This window comes from Nelumbo nucifera, chromosome 4 (assembly GCF_055504915.1).
Source record: "Nelumbo nucifera cultivar China Antique chromosome 4, China Antique-T2T, whole genome shotgun sequence".
Taxonomy (NCBI): domain Eukaryota; kingdom Viridiplantae; phylum Streptophyta; class Magnoliopsida; order Proteales; family Nelumbonaceae; genus Nelumbo; species Nelumbo nucifera.
In genome coordinates, this window is record NC_142652.1 from 37,821,812 (window position 1) to 37,840,423 (window position 18,612).

The following is an 18,612-nucleotide window of genomic DNA, read 5'->3' on the forward strand; positions in this document are numbered from 1 at the left end:
AAGGGGCTTTAGATGTACTATTGTGGTCCCAACAAGGTGTCATTTCATATAATTTAAGATGGGGCCATGAAAATACCTCAAAGGCTTGATTTTATTATTTTAAAATAGTACTAGAACAATGTTTTAGCAAAAAACGGCTTGTTTAACAATTTACTCTATTCAGTCAAGTATATGGTTGAGTTAGGTATATTTATTGTCCTTAAATAATAAGCACCAACAGTCTTGTGGTGGAATAGCATGCTGCCACAGTACAGACCCAGGTTCAATTCTTGGCTAATGGAGACAATCCTGCACTTAGGGAAGAAAGGCCTCAAACTCTTGTATCTCTGGAAAGTACTTATACTTTTGAAGAAAAAATGCAATATTATTTTGTTCCACACTTCCACTCTTACCTTACATCCTCAATGGCAAATAAGGTATTGGGGTGAGACCCAAGCTTTGTGAACTTCATTGCTGGTCTTATTTTCTATTGTCAGGAACTCCTTAACATGGTCGTTAAATTGGTTGCGTTATCATTTTTATACTCAGAGCTTTCAGATAAAGCTTGAGAACTCATGCAAGTTGTTCATTTTTACGCTTCTTCCTGCTTTTTGTCTCTATTTAAGCAAGTGAATTGCTTTACTCTTCTATTCGTTGAGCTGTGAAGAGAGCAGAGTCCTATCTCTTTAGTTCCTCCCCAACCCATAACACTTTTCAAGTCTCACTTTGGGTAATAGACACATAGTAGGTGTTTGGAACTATGGATGTTTATTTACTAAACGTATTTGATCTGTTTAGAAAATCGATAAAAGCAATAATACCAATTTATTGACACTTAGGCACCACATTAGCAAAGTAGTGAATAAATGCCTATTCATTGGGGGAAGTGCTACAATCAACAGTAGGTGTTGAAATAGTGAATAAACCAAAGCCTACTTTTGCAAGTCTCTATGTACGGATTCACATAATTGGGCAAATGCTTAACTAGTGCTTATGTGGCAGTGTTTATTTAATAAATGCGCATGGTTCCAAACACCCTCATATTTTCTTTTTTATTTTTTTTTTAACTTTGAAAGTCTAAGAGTCTTATGACCTATCTTTGATTTTAGAAAAAAAGGATAACTTGGTATTTAAAAAACTTTAAACAGTCAAATGTGAATCTCTTTCACTGACAGAACACTAACAGACTGGTAATTCTCTAACGACCACAGCTCAGGGGGTATTTGTGGTGAAAAAAACTACATGGGGTAGGTCTTTGTAATTTATTCTATTTATATTAGGGTAAATTCCCCAAACTACCTATATGGTTTAGCAAATTGACTAAGTGTACCCTTATTGTTTGAAAATTGGCTAATGCTACCCTACTGTTTCTAACAATTAACTAATACTTCCCTTATCGTTAATGTTCCATCATAAACTGCTCACATGTGCCATCATGTGATTGTTATAACTTCAAAAATACCCAATTTACCCTTTTATGTTCAAAAATACCCTTTTCATTTTGGAGATACGATTTTGGTATCAACTCGAGAAGGAGAGAGAGGGAGCTTGAAGTTGGTTATCTTCGAAACCAACACCGGCTTCTACATCAATGTATCAACACGAGAAGGAACGAAATGAGAGAACATTTCTCTTTCTCTCTCTCTCTCTCTCAGTGTCTGTGCCTAGTATGCTACATTTCATTCGTTCTCTTCTCTTGGAAGACCCTGTGGGATTGATTGGTTTGTAAGAAGAGAAGGAGCCATAGAGGAGAAAGACTCATCTGACACGATCCCCCACTCCAATGGCAAGCTATGAGCAGGCAACAGGTTTACTTTAAGCGTAGCATTCCCTATAAGAAGTTCCATTAGTTTACCTGGTACAAGAGCAGGCCATGCTGAGACGCAAGAAGCATTCTGCTCCAGAGCTCTCTTACCAATGTAAAAAAACAAAGGACATGAACACACTCGAGAACAGATAGTAAGACAAAATGACCACTGACTTTTGCTCTCTTCCTCGCTTTAGCCTCTCATCCAGTGGGTAACACTCAATGACTTGACCCTACTCAAGATCAAACCTAATGATACAAAAAGTGACAACTCATCGCTTCAAAGCTTTTGGGTCAATCTTACAATTGGATTCTGTCTAACACCATAGGAAAACAAAAGCTCGACAACAAATCAACTACAACCATAATACATTAGAAATGCCCTTTCTTCATCATTGTCATCATCATCATCTTCTGCAGAAATGGAGATTGCGACAACAACAACAAATCTGCCCTCTCTCTCTGTCTCCGTCTCTCTCTCTCTCTCTCCCTCTCTCTTAAGCGGGAGATTGAGCAGCAACGGATCTCCCCCTGTTCGTCTTGCTGAAGCTCTCCGAAAGCTGGTAGATTCGCCACTGCTCTCCATCGCTTGGTCCGGCTAAAACACAAAGTAAAATAGTGGCAAATTTCTTGTGTGTTCTGTTACTATGTTCGTGAACCCAACAACGATGGGAAAAATGAGAGAGAAATAAGGGTTGAGAGAGATACAAATCTAAAGGGAAAATTAGTCCTTTTATCTTTTTTTTGTTTACGGGAAATTAAGGGGTATTAACGGTAAGGGAAATATTAATCAATTAAAATAGGGGTAGCATTAGTCAATTTTCAATCAGTAAGGGTACATTTAATCAATTCGCTAAATCATAAGGGTAGTTTAAGAAATTTACCCTTTATATTAATAGATGTCCAAAATGGTCATTTTGCTCAAAATCCTAGCGTCTACCGAAATGCCCGTTGCAATCTCCATTCTACCACCGAAAGAGAAAACGAAAGGGGACCGGTGCTCTCGGTATTCTCAGCCTGCGGCTCTGCTTCTTGGTCTCACCGTATCCGTCTCCGTGTATCACCGTATCAGGCTGGAGTTGCTCTTCTTCACTCAGCAGCAGCTCACGCTCGGAGTAGTCTCTTTTCCCTCACCGTCTCTCTCTCCATTCTCCATTTGACCACTGAAAAAGAAAACGAATCATCTTGGATTGGTTTGAAGAGTGAAGACTTATCAGTTGAGTAACGAGAAGCCCAGAACATCATTTGAGCAAATCGAACGGATAAATCTGCAAGAAGGTTAGGCCTTTTACCTTTGTTCTTGAATCTTGAAGCATGTAAACTTGGATGTTTTCAAATACACGGCGGTAGTGTCTAATGGGTAGGGATGTTTTCAAATCTAATCTCTTGCTTCATCTCTAGCAGGGGTTATGGTGCTTGAGTTGACCCTGCAGCTGTTGTACATGAAACAATGTTCCCCCTTGCTTCTTATGTGTCTGTTTGTGTAAAATGGGTAACAATCAACTTGATGGATGACAACATCTAAACCATTAAACTTTGTAATCTACAACCCTGAAAGGAGATGAAGCTTTTCTCGGAGCTTTACTTATTTATTTTTACTGCAACAGAGCTTTATTTTCTGGCATGGTTGATTTTATTTCAATCATCTCATGGTCATATCATAACATTGTTTTAGCAGTTCTTTTCCTGCATATATCTTTCCAAATTCTAACTTAAATAATTTCTTTTCATTTTTTTACTTGTGATATTTCCTTGATGAAGTCTGCCATGAATGTATTCTTTGAAAGAAACGGTGAGGGAGTCTGTACAAACAAACAAATCCATAATATCAAAACCAACTTGCAAGCCAGGTTTTTAGACAACTTTTCAAACAAAGACTCTACTGCGACTTTTCAAACTTTCAAGCCAGGGTCAACTCACTATTGGTTATTTAATGGGATGTTTTTTTCTTCATTTTTTCTTTTGTAAATGATCCACCGCTTTGAATTCGGATTCAGTCCTCACAGAACCATCTCACTCCATGCTCACAGCCATTTGAAGCTGTGCATTGGAATATCTCCCCATGGATAAAAACATACAAATACAGATATGTTTCAGATGAATGGCTCCAAAAGGCTGTGAGCAAAGCGTGGGTACGGCTCTGTGAGGACTGAATTCATACTCCACCACTTTATGGATTAAAAAATTGAACATTTCGATTTTTTTTTTTCAGATTCCTTGGCTTCTTTTTTTCTCTTTATTCCAGATTCATTGGCTGGTTGGTCCCTTCCCGTGATCAGACGTATGACCTCCAGGAATGGGCCAATTATTGCTCTAGTGTTAACATGTCTTTCCAAACTTTTTTTTCCTCAATCTTTGCTGAAATCCATGGGTGGAGCCGTGGAGGTGATCCTTACAACCCATGTGGCAATAAGTTAGTGGTCTAGGCTGAAAGTTGACATATGAAAAGAGAGTACACGGATCCCTTGTAATCTGTTCTGAAAGCTTATGGAGGTCCAATAGAGTCACTTTCAAAATGGGCAACCCAGTGTGCAAAGAGGGTGTGACATGGAGATAAATATGTAAGCAGGATATTAGGCATAGTTTCTCTAAATGACCAAACCTAGTTTGCAAAGACACTTGTTTAGAGTTTCCATTCCTGCATTACTCAGTATTATGATTTAATTTCAGGTTGTTTCCCATTCATCATGCCCATAACTTTGTATGCAATCACCATGGAATTCAGTTTCTGATTTGTGAAGAAATTAAAACAGCACTTCTTGTTTGCAAAAGTTGCGGTAAGAGAAATTGTGCAAGAAAAAGTAAATGTTATAGTTGGTGTTCTTTTGTATACAATGACCATGGAATTCAGCATTTCTATCTGACCTTTTTTTTTGGATTTAGTGGCTTTTATGAATATGCTTGACAAGACTTAGCAGGCAATTTTTTTTGATCGGAAACAAAAAATGATTCATTAATTTAGAATAAAAAGATACAACAATAGGTTTTATTAAACTGAACTTTTATGGGAGTAGCCGAGGCAATCCAGGTTTGTCAAGGATTGGAGGGGTCTTGAGATCTGAGGAAAGCAATATCTTATCTCTGCTTTCAAGCCCGGTGAGAGTGGGCCATTCTACAAGGGCTGAACTGTTGGCTGCTATAAAATGAGTTCAGATTGCCAACCAACTTGGGATAGAGAAGTTACTGATTGAAGGGGACTCTAAGGTGATTGTGGGTTGGCTGCAGAACCCTAATTCAGTTACTTGGACCTATAGGGATCTTATGAAAAAATTTAAATGGTTAACTGGACACATGACAATTAGAGTCCAATGGGTGGGTAGGTCGGCAAATACTTTCGCTGATTCTCTTGCCAAACAAGGGGTATTTAGGGAAGAGCTATTCTGGGCAGGTCTGTAACTTTTTCTGGTTTATTCTGTTTTCACGGTAATGTCTAGGAGAGGATGCACCTCGCACCTCTCCAAGGGATGCTTGTAACAGCTTATATTTCTCTTATTAATGAAATTATAATTCAGTTATAAAAAAAAAGAGGTTGTGAAAAAACAACAAACCCAAAAACCATCCCAAATTTACAAATAAGCCCAAAACATGGATTGTCTCTGAATTCCTTGTTTAAATAGGCCATCTTCCATGCTATTTGCAGATCTTCTAATCCATCTTATTTGGATGAGCATATCTTTAGATAGTTGTTTGAAGTGCCTGAACTCATTCCTTAGTTGCCAAGTTATTCCTTCCCCCTTTTTTAGCTAGCCCACAACTATTTTTGAATCACCCTTAATGATTAGTCTCTCAATCCCCATTTCTTTATCCTTCTCCACCACTTAAACTGCTGCCATTAGCTCTGATCTCACCACATAACCTTGTTGAATAGGACTTGAATACATTGCTAGGATGTTTTCATTTTCTTCTCTAATTATCCCACCTATACTGGATGGGCCAGGATTACCTATACAACTACCATCAAAATTCAATTTCTTCCACCTAGCACGTGGGGGTGACCAAGCCTCTATAATTCTGTCTTTTGGAGGAAGAAACAACAATTGAACCACACGAATTGAAAAAATCTTCAACTTTAAAATCTGCAAAAAGCTTTAAAGTTTTCACCCAATGAGCCACCCTTAAAGTTATTACTTCTATCACAACTTCCTTACTTCTTTCCCTGTCTTCAAAGGTTCTTAGATTCCTTTCTTCCAAAAGTGTCCAAACTACCATTGCTCTAGTGCATCTCCCCAAAATCTTGCCTCGTGTTTTAGAGCAAGTAAAAACAGGAGAGCTAAATAGTCCCTGAGTCCCTCCAAGCTATCAGGGGGATCCATAAGCAACCATAAAGAGAATAAAACCACTCCTAAATAAAGAAAGCAAAAAGGATAGGAAACTAAGAGGTGAAAAGTAGCTCTGTGCATGCAGCCCATGTGAGTGAGGAACCTAGGAAGATTGTCATGGATAGCCTTCCAAGGAGCTGTTGATAAAAAAAAGCCTTTCAAGGAGCAGCCTAAGTAGCTTTGTACATGCAGCCCGTGTCCCACCCATTGTTTGACAGTCCATGGATACTTGTTATAACTCTATGCCACAACTTCTCATTTTCTTCAGGGAATCTCCCAAGCCATTTACTTAACAAAGACGTATTCTTCAACCTTATATTCCCAATACCCAGACCCCCTTCATCCTTCAATTGCATCACCTTTTCCCGTCTAACTAAATGATCTTTCTTCCCTTCTCCAGGCTCCCAAAGAAAACCTCTCATAATTTTTTCAGTTTTTCTTACCTTGGGGCACCCTAAAAACCGACATGAAATACACAAGAAGGTTTTCTAGAGTGGATTTGATCAGAGTAATTCTCCCTCCCAACAAGATATATAATTCCTCTTCCATCTTGCTAACCTCTTCTCAAACCTTTCCACCACAGGGGTCCAAAAACTAGTCATTCTAGGGTTGCCACCTAAGGGTAAACCCAAGTAGTTCAGGGGCCAATTTCCTTTCTCACAACCCAAAGATTCTGCCATTGCTATTAGATCATCATCTTTCAAATTGATACCAGCCAACAAACTTTTAGACCAGTTAATTTTCAAATTGGATATCCTCTCAAAGAGTTTCACTACTAGCTTCAGATTTTCCACTCCATCTCTACAATCCCCATCACAAAAAAACAAGGATATCATCTGCAAACTGCAAATGGGAGACCAAGACTCTATCTCTTCCTATTACCCATCCCTTAAACAACTGTAAGGAATTTGCTTAGAAATCAACTTGCTTAAGACCTCAACTACCAAAGTAAAGAGAAAGGGAGAAAGTGGATTGCCTTGTCTAAGACCTCGAAGTTCCTCAAAGAAACCAACTACCGAGCCATTAACAATAACATAATAGTGACTTGTTTGTAGGCACCCTCTGATCCATTTACACCACAAAGTCCCAAAGCCACACCTCCTCATAATCTCCATCAAGAAATCCCAGTCCACTAGATCATAGGCTTTCTCCAAATCCAATTTGATTGCTACTCCCTTCTTCTTTAACCTTTTCTAGGCCTCCACACATTCATTAGCAATTTAGCAATTAAGGTTTGGTAAATTATTTGACTATCCTGATTAAAGGCCCCTTGGAACTGGGATATGAGAGAGGGGAGCACCTTTTTAAGTCTTAGGGATAAAACCTTAGCCACAATCTTATAGATGCTGGTCACTAGGCTTATAGTTCTAAAGTCCCCTTGTTGAGAAGCCTTTATCTTCTTTGGGATCAAGGTTAAGAAGGTGGAGTTCATTCCTGGGCTGATTATTTCCTTTATGTGGAATTCCCTAAAAACTTTGACCAAATAAAATTTAATTATCTTCCAACAATCTTGAAAGAAAGCCATTGTGTAACCATCAAGCCCAAGAGCCTTAGATCTGACCAATGAGAAAACTGCTTCTTTGATTTCTTCCTCCTCAAACCTTTTTTTTAAAGAGCTCCACTTGATTTGATTCTCTTCCAAACATGCCAATTTAAGTCCATCTAAAGACCACCTCTTGTTGATTGGCATATGATAAATTTATTTGAAATGATTTGCAAAGGCCTTAGCAATTTCACATTGATCTGTGATCTCAGTACCCCCCACCAATAAAGAAGTAATTGACCTTTTCCTCTTCCTACCATTTTGCTAAAGCATGGAAGAATTTAGTATTTCCATCACCTTCCTTAATCCATTTCCCTATAGATTTCTACTTCCAACTTATCTCCTCTCTCAACAGGGTAGCCTCTAACTCTTTCAATGACCATCTCCTTTCCCTTTCGTGAGGATCTAGGCACCTTGTAGCTCCGTCCTATCAATTTCCTCAATTTGTGATATCAGGCTAGCTTTTTTTTCTCTTCCAATCTCCCAAACTTCACTCTGTTCCACTCTCTAATTTCCCCTTTCAAGAATCACAACTTCTTCAGAAATTTCTGACCTTCCCAAATAGGTTGTGGATTCTGGGTGTCCCACCACTCTTTAACTTTTTCCTTGAACTTCGGATGGGTGAGCCACATATTCTTAAATCTAAAGGGGTTGGACCTCCAACAGTAGACCTCTTAAATAAGTAGAATGGCCAGTGATCTGAGGTGATTCTAGGTGATGTTCTTCCCATCAAACCTGTCCAATATTCTTCCTAATCCAGTAACAATAAAAATCTGTCCAGCCTAGAGCAAATAGGGTTAGCTTGAAGATTGGACCAAGTAAAACAGGAATGACCTAGAGGGAAATCTCTTAGCTCAAAGGCCTCAATAAAGTTATTGAATTTCTCAATACTTGAAGTAACCCTCCGTCTTCCTCCATTTGATTCATCCACAAACCTAATGACATTAAAATCTCCCCCTAGGCACCATGGTCCTTCCCACAAACCTCTAGTGTTTGCTAATTCTTCGCACATTGCATTTCTTTCCCTATAAGAATTTGGACTGTAAACATTGGTGAGGACCCATTCAAATCCATTTTGATTATTCTTCAGCTTTACTGAGACTAAGAATCTTCCCACTAAGGGTGGCAATTGGGCGGGTTGGGTTGGGTTTGGGTTGAGTTTCAACCCAACCCATCTAACCCGCTAACCCATTAATGACCCAGCTATATAAAATTAAATGGGTTGGGTTCAACCCAAACCCGCTTTAACCCAATCCAACCCGTCCAAACCCATTAATCTTATATTTATGGACTTAAAAAACAAACTCTCTCTCTCTTAACAAATAAGTTGGTTGTAGCTTGGTGGTTATTGTAGTTATTATTTACATAAGTGGTGAAGGTTCAAATCACATTAAATGCATGTTATTTTTACACAAGCGGCGAAGCCATTTGACTATGTTTGGATTTCGGGTTTGACCGAACCACTTAGGTTCAAACCGGTCAGACCAACTTAAACAACTTAGTTTCAAGGGTGATTGAACCGTTTAGATCTGGATCAATCCGATTGGACCGGACTGGACTAGACCGGTTCAGTCAGTGGTGGACTGACTTGGATTGGACCACATCAGGTTTGTGCACGGGTTTGGGACCGGATTGGCTGACCCGGACCGAGTCAATGTAGCTAAATCGGGTTGGGTTGTGTGGATATTTGTCGGATGGACGGTCCAGATTGGGCAAAGCATGCGGAGGCCGAATCGTCCCACCCAAAACTGTTTTTGATTTGGGTCGACCCGGATCGACTTTTATCGGGTTGGGTCGGAGTGTGAATTATTGGTTGGGCCAGGCGGCCCAAATCGGACAGAGCAAGTGGCACCGAACCATCCCGCCTGGGGTCTATTTCGGATTTAGGTCGACCCGGATCGACTTGTACCGGGTCGGGTCAGAGTGTGTGAATATTGGTTGGACTGGACGGCCCAAATCGGACAGAGCAAGCGGCACCGAACCATCCCGCTTGGGGTCTATTTCGGATTCGGGTCGACCCGGATCAATATATGCTGGATCGAGTTAGACTGCGTTGAACTGATCCGGACTCGGGTCAATTTGATTTGGATTTATGTTGGGTGAAGTGTATTGATTCAAGACAAAACTAAATTTAGTCAATTATTAATAGAAAATTAATGCATTAATTATAAATTATTTAATTCAAATGAAGAAAATAAAAAAAAGGCTAAGGAATTAATACTTATGTCTATAATGGTTAACCCAATGGTTATCCACAACCCAACCCAACCCATTTAATGGGTGAGTTCAGTGGGTTGGGTTAAAAATTGTCACCCCTACTTCCCACTAGTTCTTCACTGCAATGAAACAAATCCTCTCTCTTGGCTGTTATTATTCCCCTAAGGCACTCAATGCTGGTGCAAAGCTCCATTGGACATTCCTTTCTCCCCAAAAACTCCTAATCCATTTCCTGTCCGCCTCCTGAATTTTGGATTCTTGGATCAATGCAATATTTGGTTTCTCCTTCAACAACTCTCTAATCACTCTTTCTCTTTGTAGCACTACCTAAGCCCCTCACATTCCAACTTATGACTTTATGAGCTTCATTGAGAGAGCTAAATTTACCCTGAGACCCTTCTTCTTAAGGACCTCCCTTTCTCCTTCCTCCCCTAGCACTGAATTCTTTATCCCCTTCAACATCACTAATAAGCTCAACTTCATTCAATTTTCTCCTTCTTCCCCCTCGCTTTCGCTTGCTTTGTTTGAGAGCTCACCTCCTTAGATCCACCACTGGGTCCTCTTCCCCCTGAATCCTTTCTCTCGAAATGCCTACTTCAGATCTAGCCTCGTTCCCTTTTTCTTTTAACAAATCCTTCTCATTCTTCTCCAATTCTTTTCTTTCTATACACTTCCCTCCCCCCTTACTGCTTTGTCCAATCCTCATTGTTTCCCCTGAGGACCCTAATTGCTTTCCAATACCTGTCTTTAAGCCCCCATCTGATTCTTCCCTAACCTCAGTCACACCATCAACATCCAATGCAGGAATGGGACTTGGGCCATTTGTAGGAGCACTGGAAGAGAGGTCAGTGGTAAAACTGAAAACACTAGTGATATAGGGACTACTAGGAAGCATATCAGGAGATTGTTATTGTTCGATGGAGGGGGGAAATCACAAAAATAGTTTGGTCTGAAAGAGGGTGTTCTATTGCTGCATTGACATGTTTTGACCTTGGTTTTGTTCCCCTTGTTGGAGTCTCCTTTGTAGTATTAAGGTTCCCCTACAAATTCACCATATGGGAATCCATATTTTACCACTCAAGTGAAAGTGGTCCCTTGTCTTTTTGGCTACAAGAGGAACTTTGCTATGCCTGGGTCGGACTACTTTCCCTTGCAAGATAACCTCCTTCAATTTGCATGCCTTTCTGATGACTTGTCAACCTGGTTAACAGAAGTCTATTGGCAAAGACTTCCCCCTTGCACACCCTGCTTTTCTACTTTATCACCAGGAATCTCTTCAAACTGTGTGTTGCTGACCTTTTCCGCCACGAAGAGATGTTAAGGTCCTCTTCATTGTCCACACACACTTGGATAGTTTCTTCAACACTTCCAATGCTGGACTCATTGTTGGAAACATTGTCTTCCTTAGAAACACCGCAGCTGATCCAATGACCATCTTTTTTATCATCTGGTCAAGCTTCTTTTGATCTGGAATACCTTGTGTTGGGTTTGTCTTGCACCGAAGGGGAGCACTTTGCCCACTGTATTTGTGCTGGATTCTCTTTCTTTTTACGATTCGAAGTCGATGGGGACGATGATATACCTAGGTTAGCGCCCCCCTTCATCCCCCTACAACTCCACACTTGACACTTATTGCCACATGGAGACGGTTTGGAGCTCGAGCTAGCCGAATGGCCCACCTCCAGTTCAGCAATTTTGTTACCCAACTTCTCCCTTTTTAAAACTTCCACATAGGATAATAAGCACTCCTTTTCAGTTCAAAATGATTTGAGAAACCAACTAATAAGGGAAATTTGGTGCCTAGTTCAACCTTGCCCGACGGTCATGTTGCCTTGGGAGGGAAATCAACAGTTCTGGCTGATCCTGCCTTTGTCTTTGCGCCGTGTGGCATCCTACTTGCCACACCAACTTTGTCTTCTACCCTCCTCTCTCCTAGAGCCTCCATTCAACTTCCGACTTTATCCAAACCTGGTTTCACCTGCCCTCGGAAAAAACTTTGACCACTCGGAATCTTCTCCGGCTTGGAGGCTCTTAAACACAAGTTGGCGACTTGAAGGTTAGAAACATCCACCTCTTGTAGTGAACCTCCACAAATCGCCACTATTTGAAGAAAAACCTCATCCATCCACAAGTTGAACGGAGTCCCACCACTTTCATACGAATGGAATCAACTTCTAGTTCCACCTCATTACAAGAGGTATTCCAGTTTTCTACCATTGCTAACTCCTTCACGTGTGGACGCTCTTACCAGGTCTTCATGGCAGCAGCCCAAATCTATGACCGTTGCCTTTTCTCCAAATGTAAATAGTGTTGCCCTTTCTGTCGCTAGAAAAGAACCCAATACATCCTATAAAACGCCTTTGCCTGACCTGGTCAGGTTACTTATTCAGCAAACCGAGACGACCAACAATGAAGTAAATCCAACCCAAACATGAAGTTTCAATTTGTTGGTTTAGTCGGTTGGTTTGGGGAATCTACCTAAGAGATATCAGATGTGCCAGGCAGCTCAGACCCAAACATCAGGCAAGCAAGAGGCTGTGTAGTGTGTGCAACTTTGCATGAAGAAAGTCTTGTCAAGTTTAAGCCTTAGGGATCTTTCTTGCAAGTCTTGCCGATCTCAAAAAGGCAATAGATAAAAGTGTGGGTCTTATTTCAATTAGACTTTGAAATATATATTTTTTTTGATCAATAGCAATAAGCTTTATTAATAAAGTTCTGTGAAACTTTAATTAGGCTTTGAAATTGATTCAAACTATGACATAAAAATCAACTTTTCCCATGTCCCATGTTTCCTTTTTTGTGTAAACTTTACAACTCAAAAAACAAAGTAAAAAAAAGAGAGGAAGAAATATTAGAAAAAAGAAACAGCAATCCCAAGACCCAAGACAAAAGCAATTCCCTATTTGACTGTTGTTACTTAAACTTAAAGCAATTAACTAGGATAGGAAAGGACTAAGGACTAAGTAGCAATATCCAAGGATGGAAAGTTGGAAATACATTATGAACACCCCTAACACTTCATCTATGAAAAATAAATATGAAATTTCACATGGTCAAGAATTGTCCTATGTGGGTTTATATTTACATTATGGTTATTAACCTATAGTTCATATATGTCTATATCAAGACTGGTAAAATGTCATCAGCTACTTAGCTCAGAGCTAGATGGGATGTATATTCTATTGAGTTGTCAATTTTGTAAGATTTTAAAACAAGCTTAGTTGGATTTAGATTAGTCGTATCACCAGAACTGTCCCATTATTTCTTATTATTAATTGTGATTTGTTTTAACTTTTTATATGGTGTCTATTGATTAGATATTTGATTTGATGTCAATAAAAGTGTAGAGACTAGGGAAGCTCTGGGATTTCCAAAGTTAAATATCCAAGGTTATCCCCAATAATTGAAAGTTACTTCTTATCAGAGTTGGTTGTGTTTGTGCCATTAGTCTTTGTTTCAATAGAGTTATTTTGGATTGTTAGTGTGGTTTTTCATGAATATATTGTTAACAAAATTTGTAAAAGATTAGCATTGTACTGTAGTGTTGTTTATCTGATATGAGGTAATGGGAATTTGAATTGATTTGCGGGAGAAGGTAATATATGCTATGTTTCATTAATCTGAAAATGTAAGGCTAGGATGGAGGAAGCCACCCATATACAGTGAGGAACTGTACAAAAATAAAATCTTCCAACTTTCCAAGTACTTAAATCAATTGCATCTTGAACATGTTCCTACTTCCTACTTAATAGGAGCAAATAAGGGGCTTGGATAATTCTTTGTGCACTGAGAGCCAAAAGAAAGCCTTTGTCATTGCTTTCCTAAGGATTCATTTTCAAGAAACTTTGTATTCTCAAATATTCTAAGGTTCCTTTAGACCCAAATAGTCCAAACTATGGCCGTTGGAATTAAACAATGGGCTACTTTTTTTTTTGAAAATAAATAAAGAAAGAAATTTTATTGCTAAAAGGAAAAAAGTACAACATAACTAGGTGACAAGATGTCACCCCCACCAGATTACAGTAATGCAATACCACAAAAAAGCAGAAACAACACTTCAGGAATCAAAACAGAAATCAGCATTCTTTTTATGAATTCAGAGAAGTCCAAAAATCTGCTCCAAAATCTTTTTTCCAGTCCTTGAAACTCTGGAAGCAATATCACCCAACCAATAGCTGTTGAACTAATAACAGCTACCATCTCTTCCATACTTTTCTTTTTTCCTCGAAGATTCTTCTATTTCTTTCCTTCCATATTTCCCAGCATACAGCAAAGGGAATACAGGCCCATAAGATCTTTAACACCATCTCAGATTCTTAGCCAACAACTAAAAATTTCAGCCGGATCTGCCAAAGAGCTCCTGTCCACCTTGAATAACTTGAGGAAATAGGACGAAACTGGATATGAAAAGCTGCAATGAAGCAAAATGCGAGACACATCTTCCTCACTAGCACAACACAGCACATATATACTTGGAAACTGAAGACCTCTGAGTTTTAGGTTATCCTGGGTTAGAATGCAACCTCTCACAATCAACCAAGCAAATGCTTCAGCCCTTGGTGGTACAGGCTTTCCCCAAACACCCCTAAATGCCAGGCTACTTTGCCCTTTACACTCAGCCTATCAGCATGCCAGCCAAGTAGGGTCTCTGTAGAAGTCGTAGGAAAACCCAACTTATAGGTCTCTCTTTGGCACTTGGGGTTGTGGACCGTTGAAGAATGGGGTTAGCTTGTCAGAGGTTTAAAAAAGGAGGATAATTCTAGTTGCCTGACATGGGCTGTGATGTGAGGTTGGAGGTGGTCTTTGTGTTTTCTGGTGAAAGGGGTGGGGGGTGGGGGGGAAGGGCCAAGTAGCATGCAACACTCCCTAATAGATAAAGATGTAAAGTCGCTCAAACATTACTTAAGGGTTTAGACTTTAGTTAACCTCTTGAGAACCAGAGGTGGAGGTTGAAGGAGGAAATTGGAGGTTCACGGTGCCCATCTAGAAGGAAGCAGATCTGGTGGTGGTTTTGAAGAAGTGTCACTTGGTAGAGATGGAGTGGCACTGAATTCTGAATCATCAACATTACCTCCTCAAGGGGTCTATGCTGGCAAAGGATTTAATGTTGAAGTTGATGCCTCGTCTTGGTTTCTTAAGGGGTCTGATGAGGGAGGGGGAGTTTGCTTTGATTAAAAGTTGGATTGACTTCTTCTGATCCTTTTTCTATCAATGGAAGATATGAGGATTGCTGAGATGAGGGGTGAGTAATTGTTATAAATGGTAGAGAGGAGTTTGGAGTTATGCATGTTGGGATAGCCGGCTGCAGGAAGAGAAGATGGTTGGGTTCAAGATGATATGGGTATCTTATAATAAAATGGAAGGGATTAAGGGTGGCCTAAGAGGATGAAGGTGGTGGAAAGAGATTGAATGTAGGGAGTTTTGGTAAGATTTCTGAGATGGAATTTATGGAAAAAGTAAGTTAATGAATGTAGAGTTTTGGAACCATGGAACATTCAGGCACATATTGAACGGGCATTGCATGACGTTCTGGGGAGGGTAATGTCGGTTCAAATGGAGAGAGGTTTGAATTAGTGGGAAGATGGAGAAAGGAAGTGTCCGTTGAAGCAAAACTTTTTAAGTTCGAGGAAGTGAAGTCAAGGAATCTAGTATCGATGAAGATCAGGGAAGAGAAAAGAGCTTCTGTGTACCTACCGAAGGATGTGGTCGTATGGTTAAAAGGTTTTCTGGACGTAGCCATAGTTTCAAGAAGATCTCAGAATTGGAAGAATAGTACGAAATTAAACGGTAAGGTTTTTGAAGCAGAACAACGTTTCAATAGGAAAGGGTGGTTCATCACAGTCACAGAGTGGTTCGGGCTGGGCAAAAAACATATGATATGCATCCCATGTGGAAATCAGAGTGAAGGTTGGACTACAGTTGCAAAAGAACTACAGGAGTTCTTGTGGAGAAACGAGGAACAATCAAGGAAAACCCAGGCCAACAACAGTGATGCTTTCCAATCAAAAACAGGTTTGGGAAAGGAAGAAGACGGGAAAGGTAAGGACTGGAGTAAAAAATATGTAGTCTCTGCAAAAAAGGTGGCCAAATAGGGCTCGATAGCAGAGGAACTGAAACAGAAATTGAAATTTGAAGGTTCCTTCAATCTGTGACCTTTCCAAGCAGATAAGCCCTGTTAGAAGTGGGTAAGATGGTTGGGGAAATTTACGCTCTCCCTATTCAGACCTTGGAAGGCATGATGGTAGTTAGCCAGTGGACACTGAGTGCAAATCGCATAGACCAAACAGAAGTATTCCGGTTGAAAGTTTTAGAACTTCTGTTCAACTTATGGGCCCCTGAAACTTTCAAGCAAATCACTTCCCAGTGCGGAGGTGCCTTGGAAGAGCTGGGCACTTCAAATCTCAGTGTGGCTGTACTGGGTTTGAGAGAGACTAAAGTGGAAGAAGTCCCAAGAACAGTGAAGTTGGAAGTAGGAGAATCTCAGACTGTGGTTTGGCTGCTATCGTCGGTGGAGGAGTGACTATGGAGAAACTTGTGGGAGGTAGAAGATGATGACGTGGCAAGGGTCAAAGAATTAAAGAAAGTTGACCGTTTTTGCAAAACAAAGGAAAATGAACAGTCACCCAGTTCGAAAATTGGAAATCAGGGTATTAAGGAAAACTTTAAATCCGAGCCGTCTATTAACACACGTGCGTCATCCAATCGGTCGTTTGTGGAGGTGACAACTGGAACGATCAATAAATTCTCCTTTAATGCTAAGCATGTGCCCTTAGTCAGTCTGATGGGTGAACCGAGTGAACCGGCGCGCGGTTCAGCCCAAAAGATGGCGGACAATAGCAGGGGTCTATCATTGTCTTTCTCGACCCCTGTTGTTCGTCCCCCGCTGCGGTTTTGACATAGAGAAGCAGGACCGCCACTAAAGTTCCAGGGGATGTCGGAAAAGGAAGCGGCGACACTTGGGTATGGAAACTGGTGTTGACGAACTACTCTACATCCCCTGATAAGACAAATCCGAAATTTAATAGGCACGAGAGCGACGAATCCAAAGAGGAAAGTGACTGGGAAGATCTAATGCAAGAGAAGGCGTATCAATCGGAGCTAGAAGATAGCATCAGAAGTGTTAACACTACCAAAACGTGCATCTTGTGGGAAGATGAAACGATGGGAACAGTGTTGCTGTTCGAAGACCCCTCTAATTGTTCCAGCTTGGTTCCAAGAGAAGAATCGGGTGATGGTCCTGCGCCAGTCTTAGTGGCGAACTCAGTGTCAGCCAGGAGGGAAGATGAAGAAATCCCAGGGGAGACACATCGTTGATACTAATAAAGGAGTGTTGGATCTTGGCACCAACCCAAGCAAAGAAGCACAGGAGGATCAGAAAATTGATGTTATATCAGTGTCGCCTGACAAGGATTCCGAATCAGAGGGTATTGATAAAGGGAAAGGATTCAGAATTGTTGGCACAGGGGATCCCTAACCCCGTTTCTTTGTGTTTACCTTTTCAGGCTGTGAATCCTTGTTTACACCTCTCTAAGCTTTGTGTTTCGAACTGTGCAGGTACAACCAATGCCATTCCTCCCTTGAATATTCTAATGGATTGTGCCACAACTCAAGATTTTGAGAACCTTTCGGAAGATAGCTTAGAACAAGAGAAAGCTAGAATCTGGTCCCAAATTCTGGAAAACCTATTGGACCCGGCCCTAGGAGTGGAGAATATTGAAAATAGAGTAAACCACCCCTTCACCCAACCAAAGTTAGTATCCCGAACCTTAATCCAGGAGGGTGCTAGGAGGCTGAATCAGGAGGAGAAAAAAGAGTCAGAAGGAAACAAAAGAGTGGGAAGAAAGAGTGAAGGAAGTAAGGTATATTTAAGGAAGAAAGGAAAGCAAAGAAGAAGAAAGCAAAGCGAGCTAGAGAAGCTTAAGTGCGGAGTTAACTATGAGAGGAAGGAAGAGGGAAGCTTGAAAAGAAAAAGAAGGGGAACAATAGGTAGTCATCGATAAGGGGTTTTAAGCAGGTTGAAATGAAGATAGTCAGCTGGAATGTAAGAGGCCTTGGAAGTGCTAAAAGAGGAGAATAATCAGGAATACTCTCAAAAAAGAAAGACAGATCTGATTTTGATTCAAGAAACCAAACTATTAGAGCTGAATAGAAGGTGGATAAGAAGCATTTGGGGAGCCAGGGGTCTAAGCTAGTCGTTTGCCCCATCATGGGGAGCCTTAGGAGGGATCTTGACCATTTGGAGAAATGAGGAAATGGAATGTGTAGAGGAATTGATTGGTAGATACTCAGTTTCCTTAAAAATTAGAAGACCCTTGGACGAGAGTGAATGGGTGGTAACAAATGTATATGGTCCCAATTCCTATAGAGACAGGGAGGCTTTTTGGGAGGAGTTTTGTGCTATTAGAGGAATTTGGGAGGGACCATGGTGTGTGGGAAGTGATTTCAATGTTATTAGATTTTTGGAAGAAACAAATAAGCCGAACCAAGGAATCACTACCAGCATGAGGAAGTTTAATAACTGTAGAGAACATTGATGTGGGCCCCACTGCAGTGGTCCCCACTGTGTTCGTAGGACAGCATGTGTAGTTATTTGTTCCAGTTATAGTAGTGTCAGTTTGTTAATTCAATTGTTATTTATTTCAGCTTTTATTTACTTTATTTATTATGTAAGTACTAAGGGCAGATGTGTCCTTTCCATTATGTACTAAACATAACCTATAAATAATAAGAAAGTGGCGGCGGTAGAC

The 18,612-nt window shown here is 40.4% G+C and overlaps 1 protein-coding gene across 5 annotated transcripts in view; it reads left to right on the plus strand.

Annotated features, from left to right (window-relative positions):
- The first annotated feature begins 2,713 nt into the window (after positions 1–2,713).
- Positions 2,714–18,612, plus strand: part of LOC104607287 (PHD finger-like domain-containing protein 5A) — a 31,231-nt gene continuing 15,332 nt past the window's right edge. Inside the window, exons 1-4 of one of the 5 annotated variants that reach the window (XR_016085843.1) lie at positions 2,714–3,064; positions 3,191–3,278; positions 4,457–4,563; positions 13,183–17,419. The gene's annotated coding sequence lies outside the window, so the exon portion shown is untranslated. Of the gene's footprint in view, positions 3,065–3,190; positions 3,279–4,456; positions 4,564–13,182; positions 17,420–18,612 lie in introns of those variants that run through there. The other 4 variants (XM_010272905.3, XM_010272902.3, XM_010272901.3 and 1 more) reach the window with 4 other exon arrangements.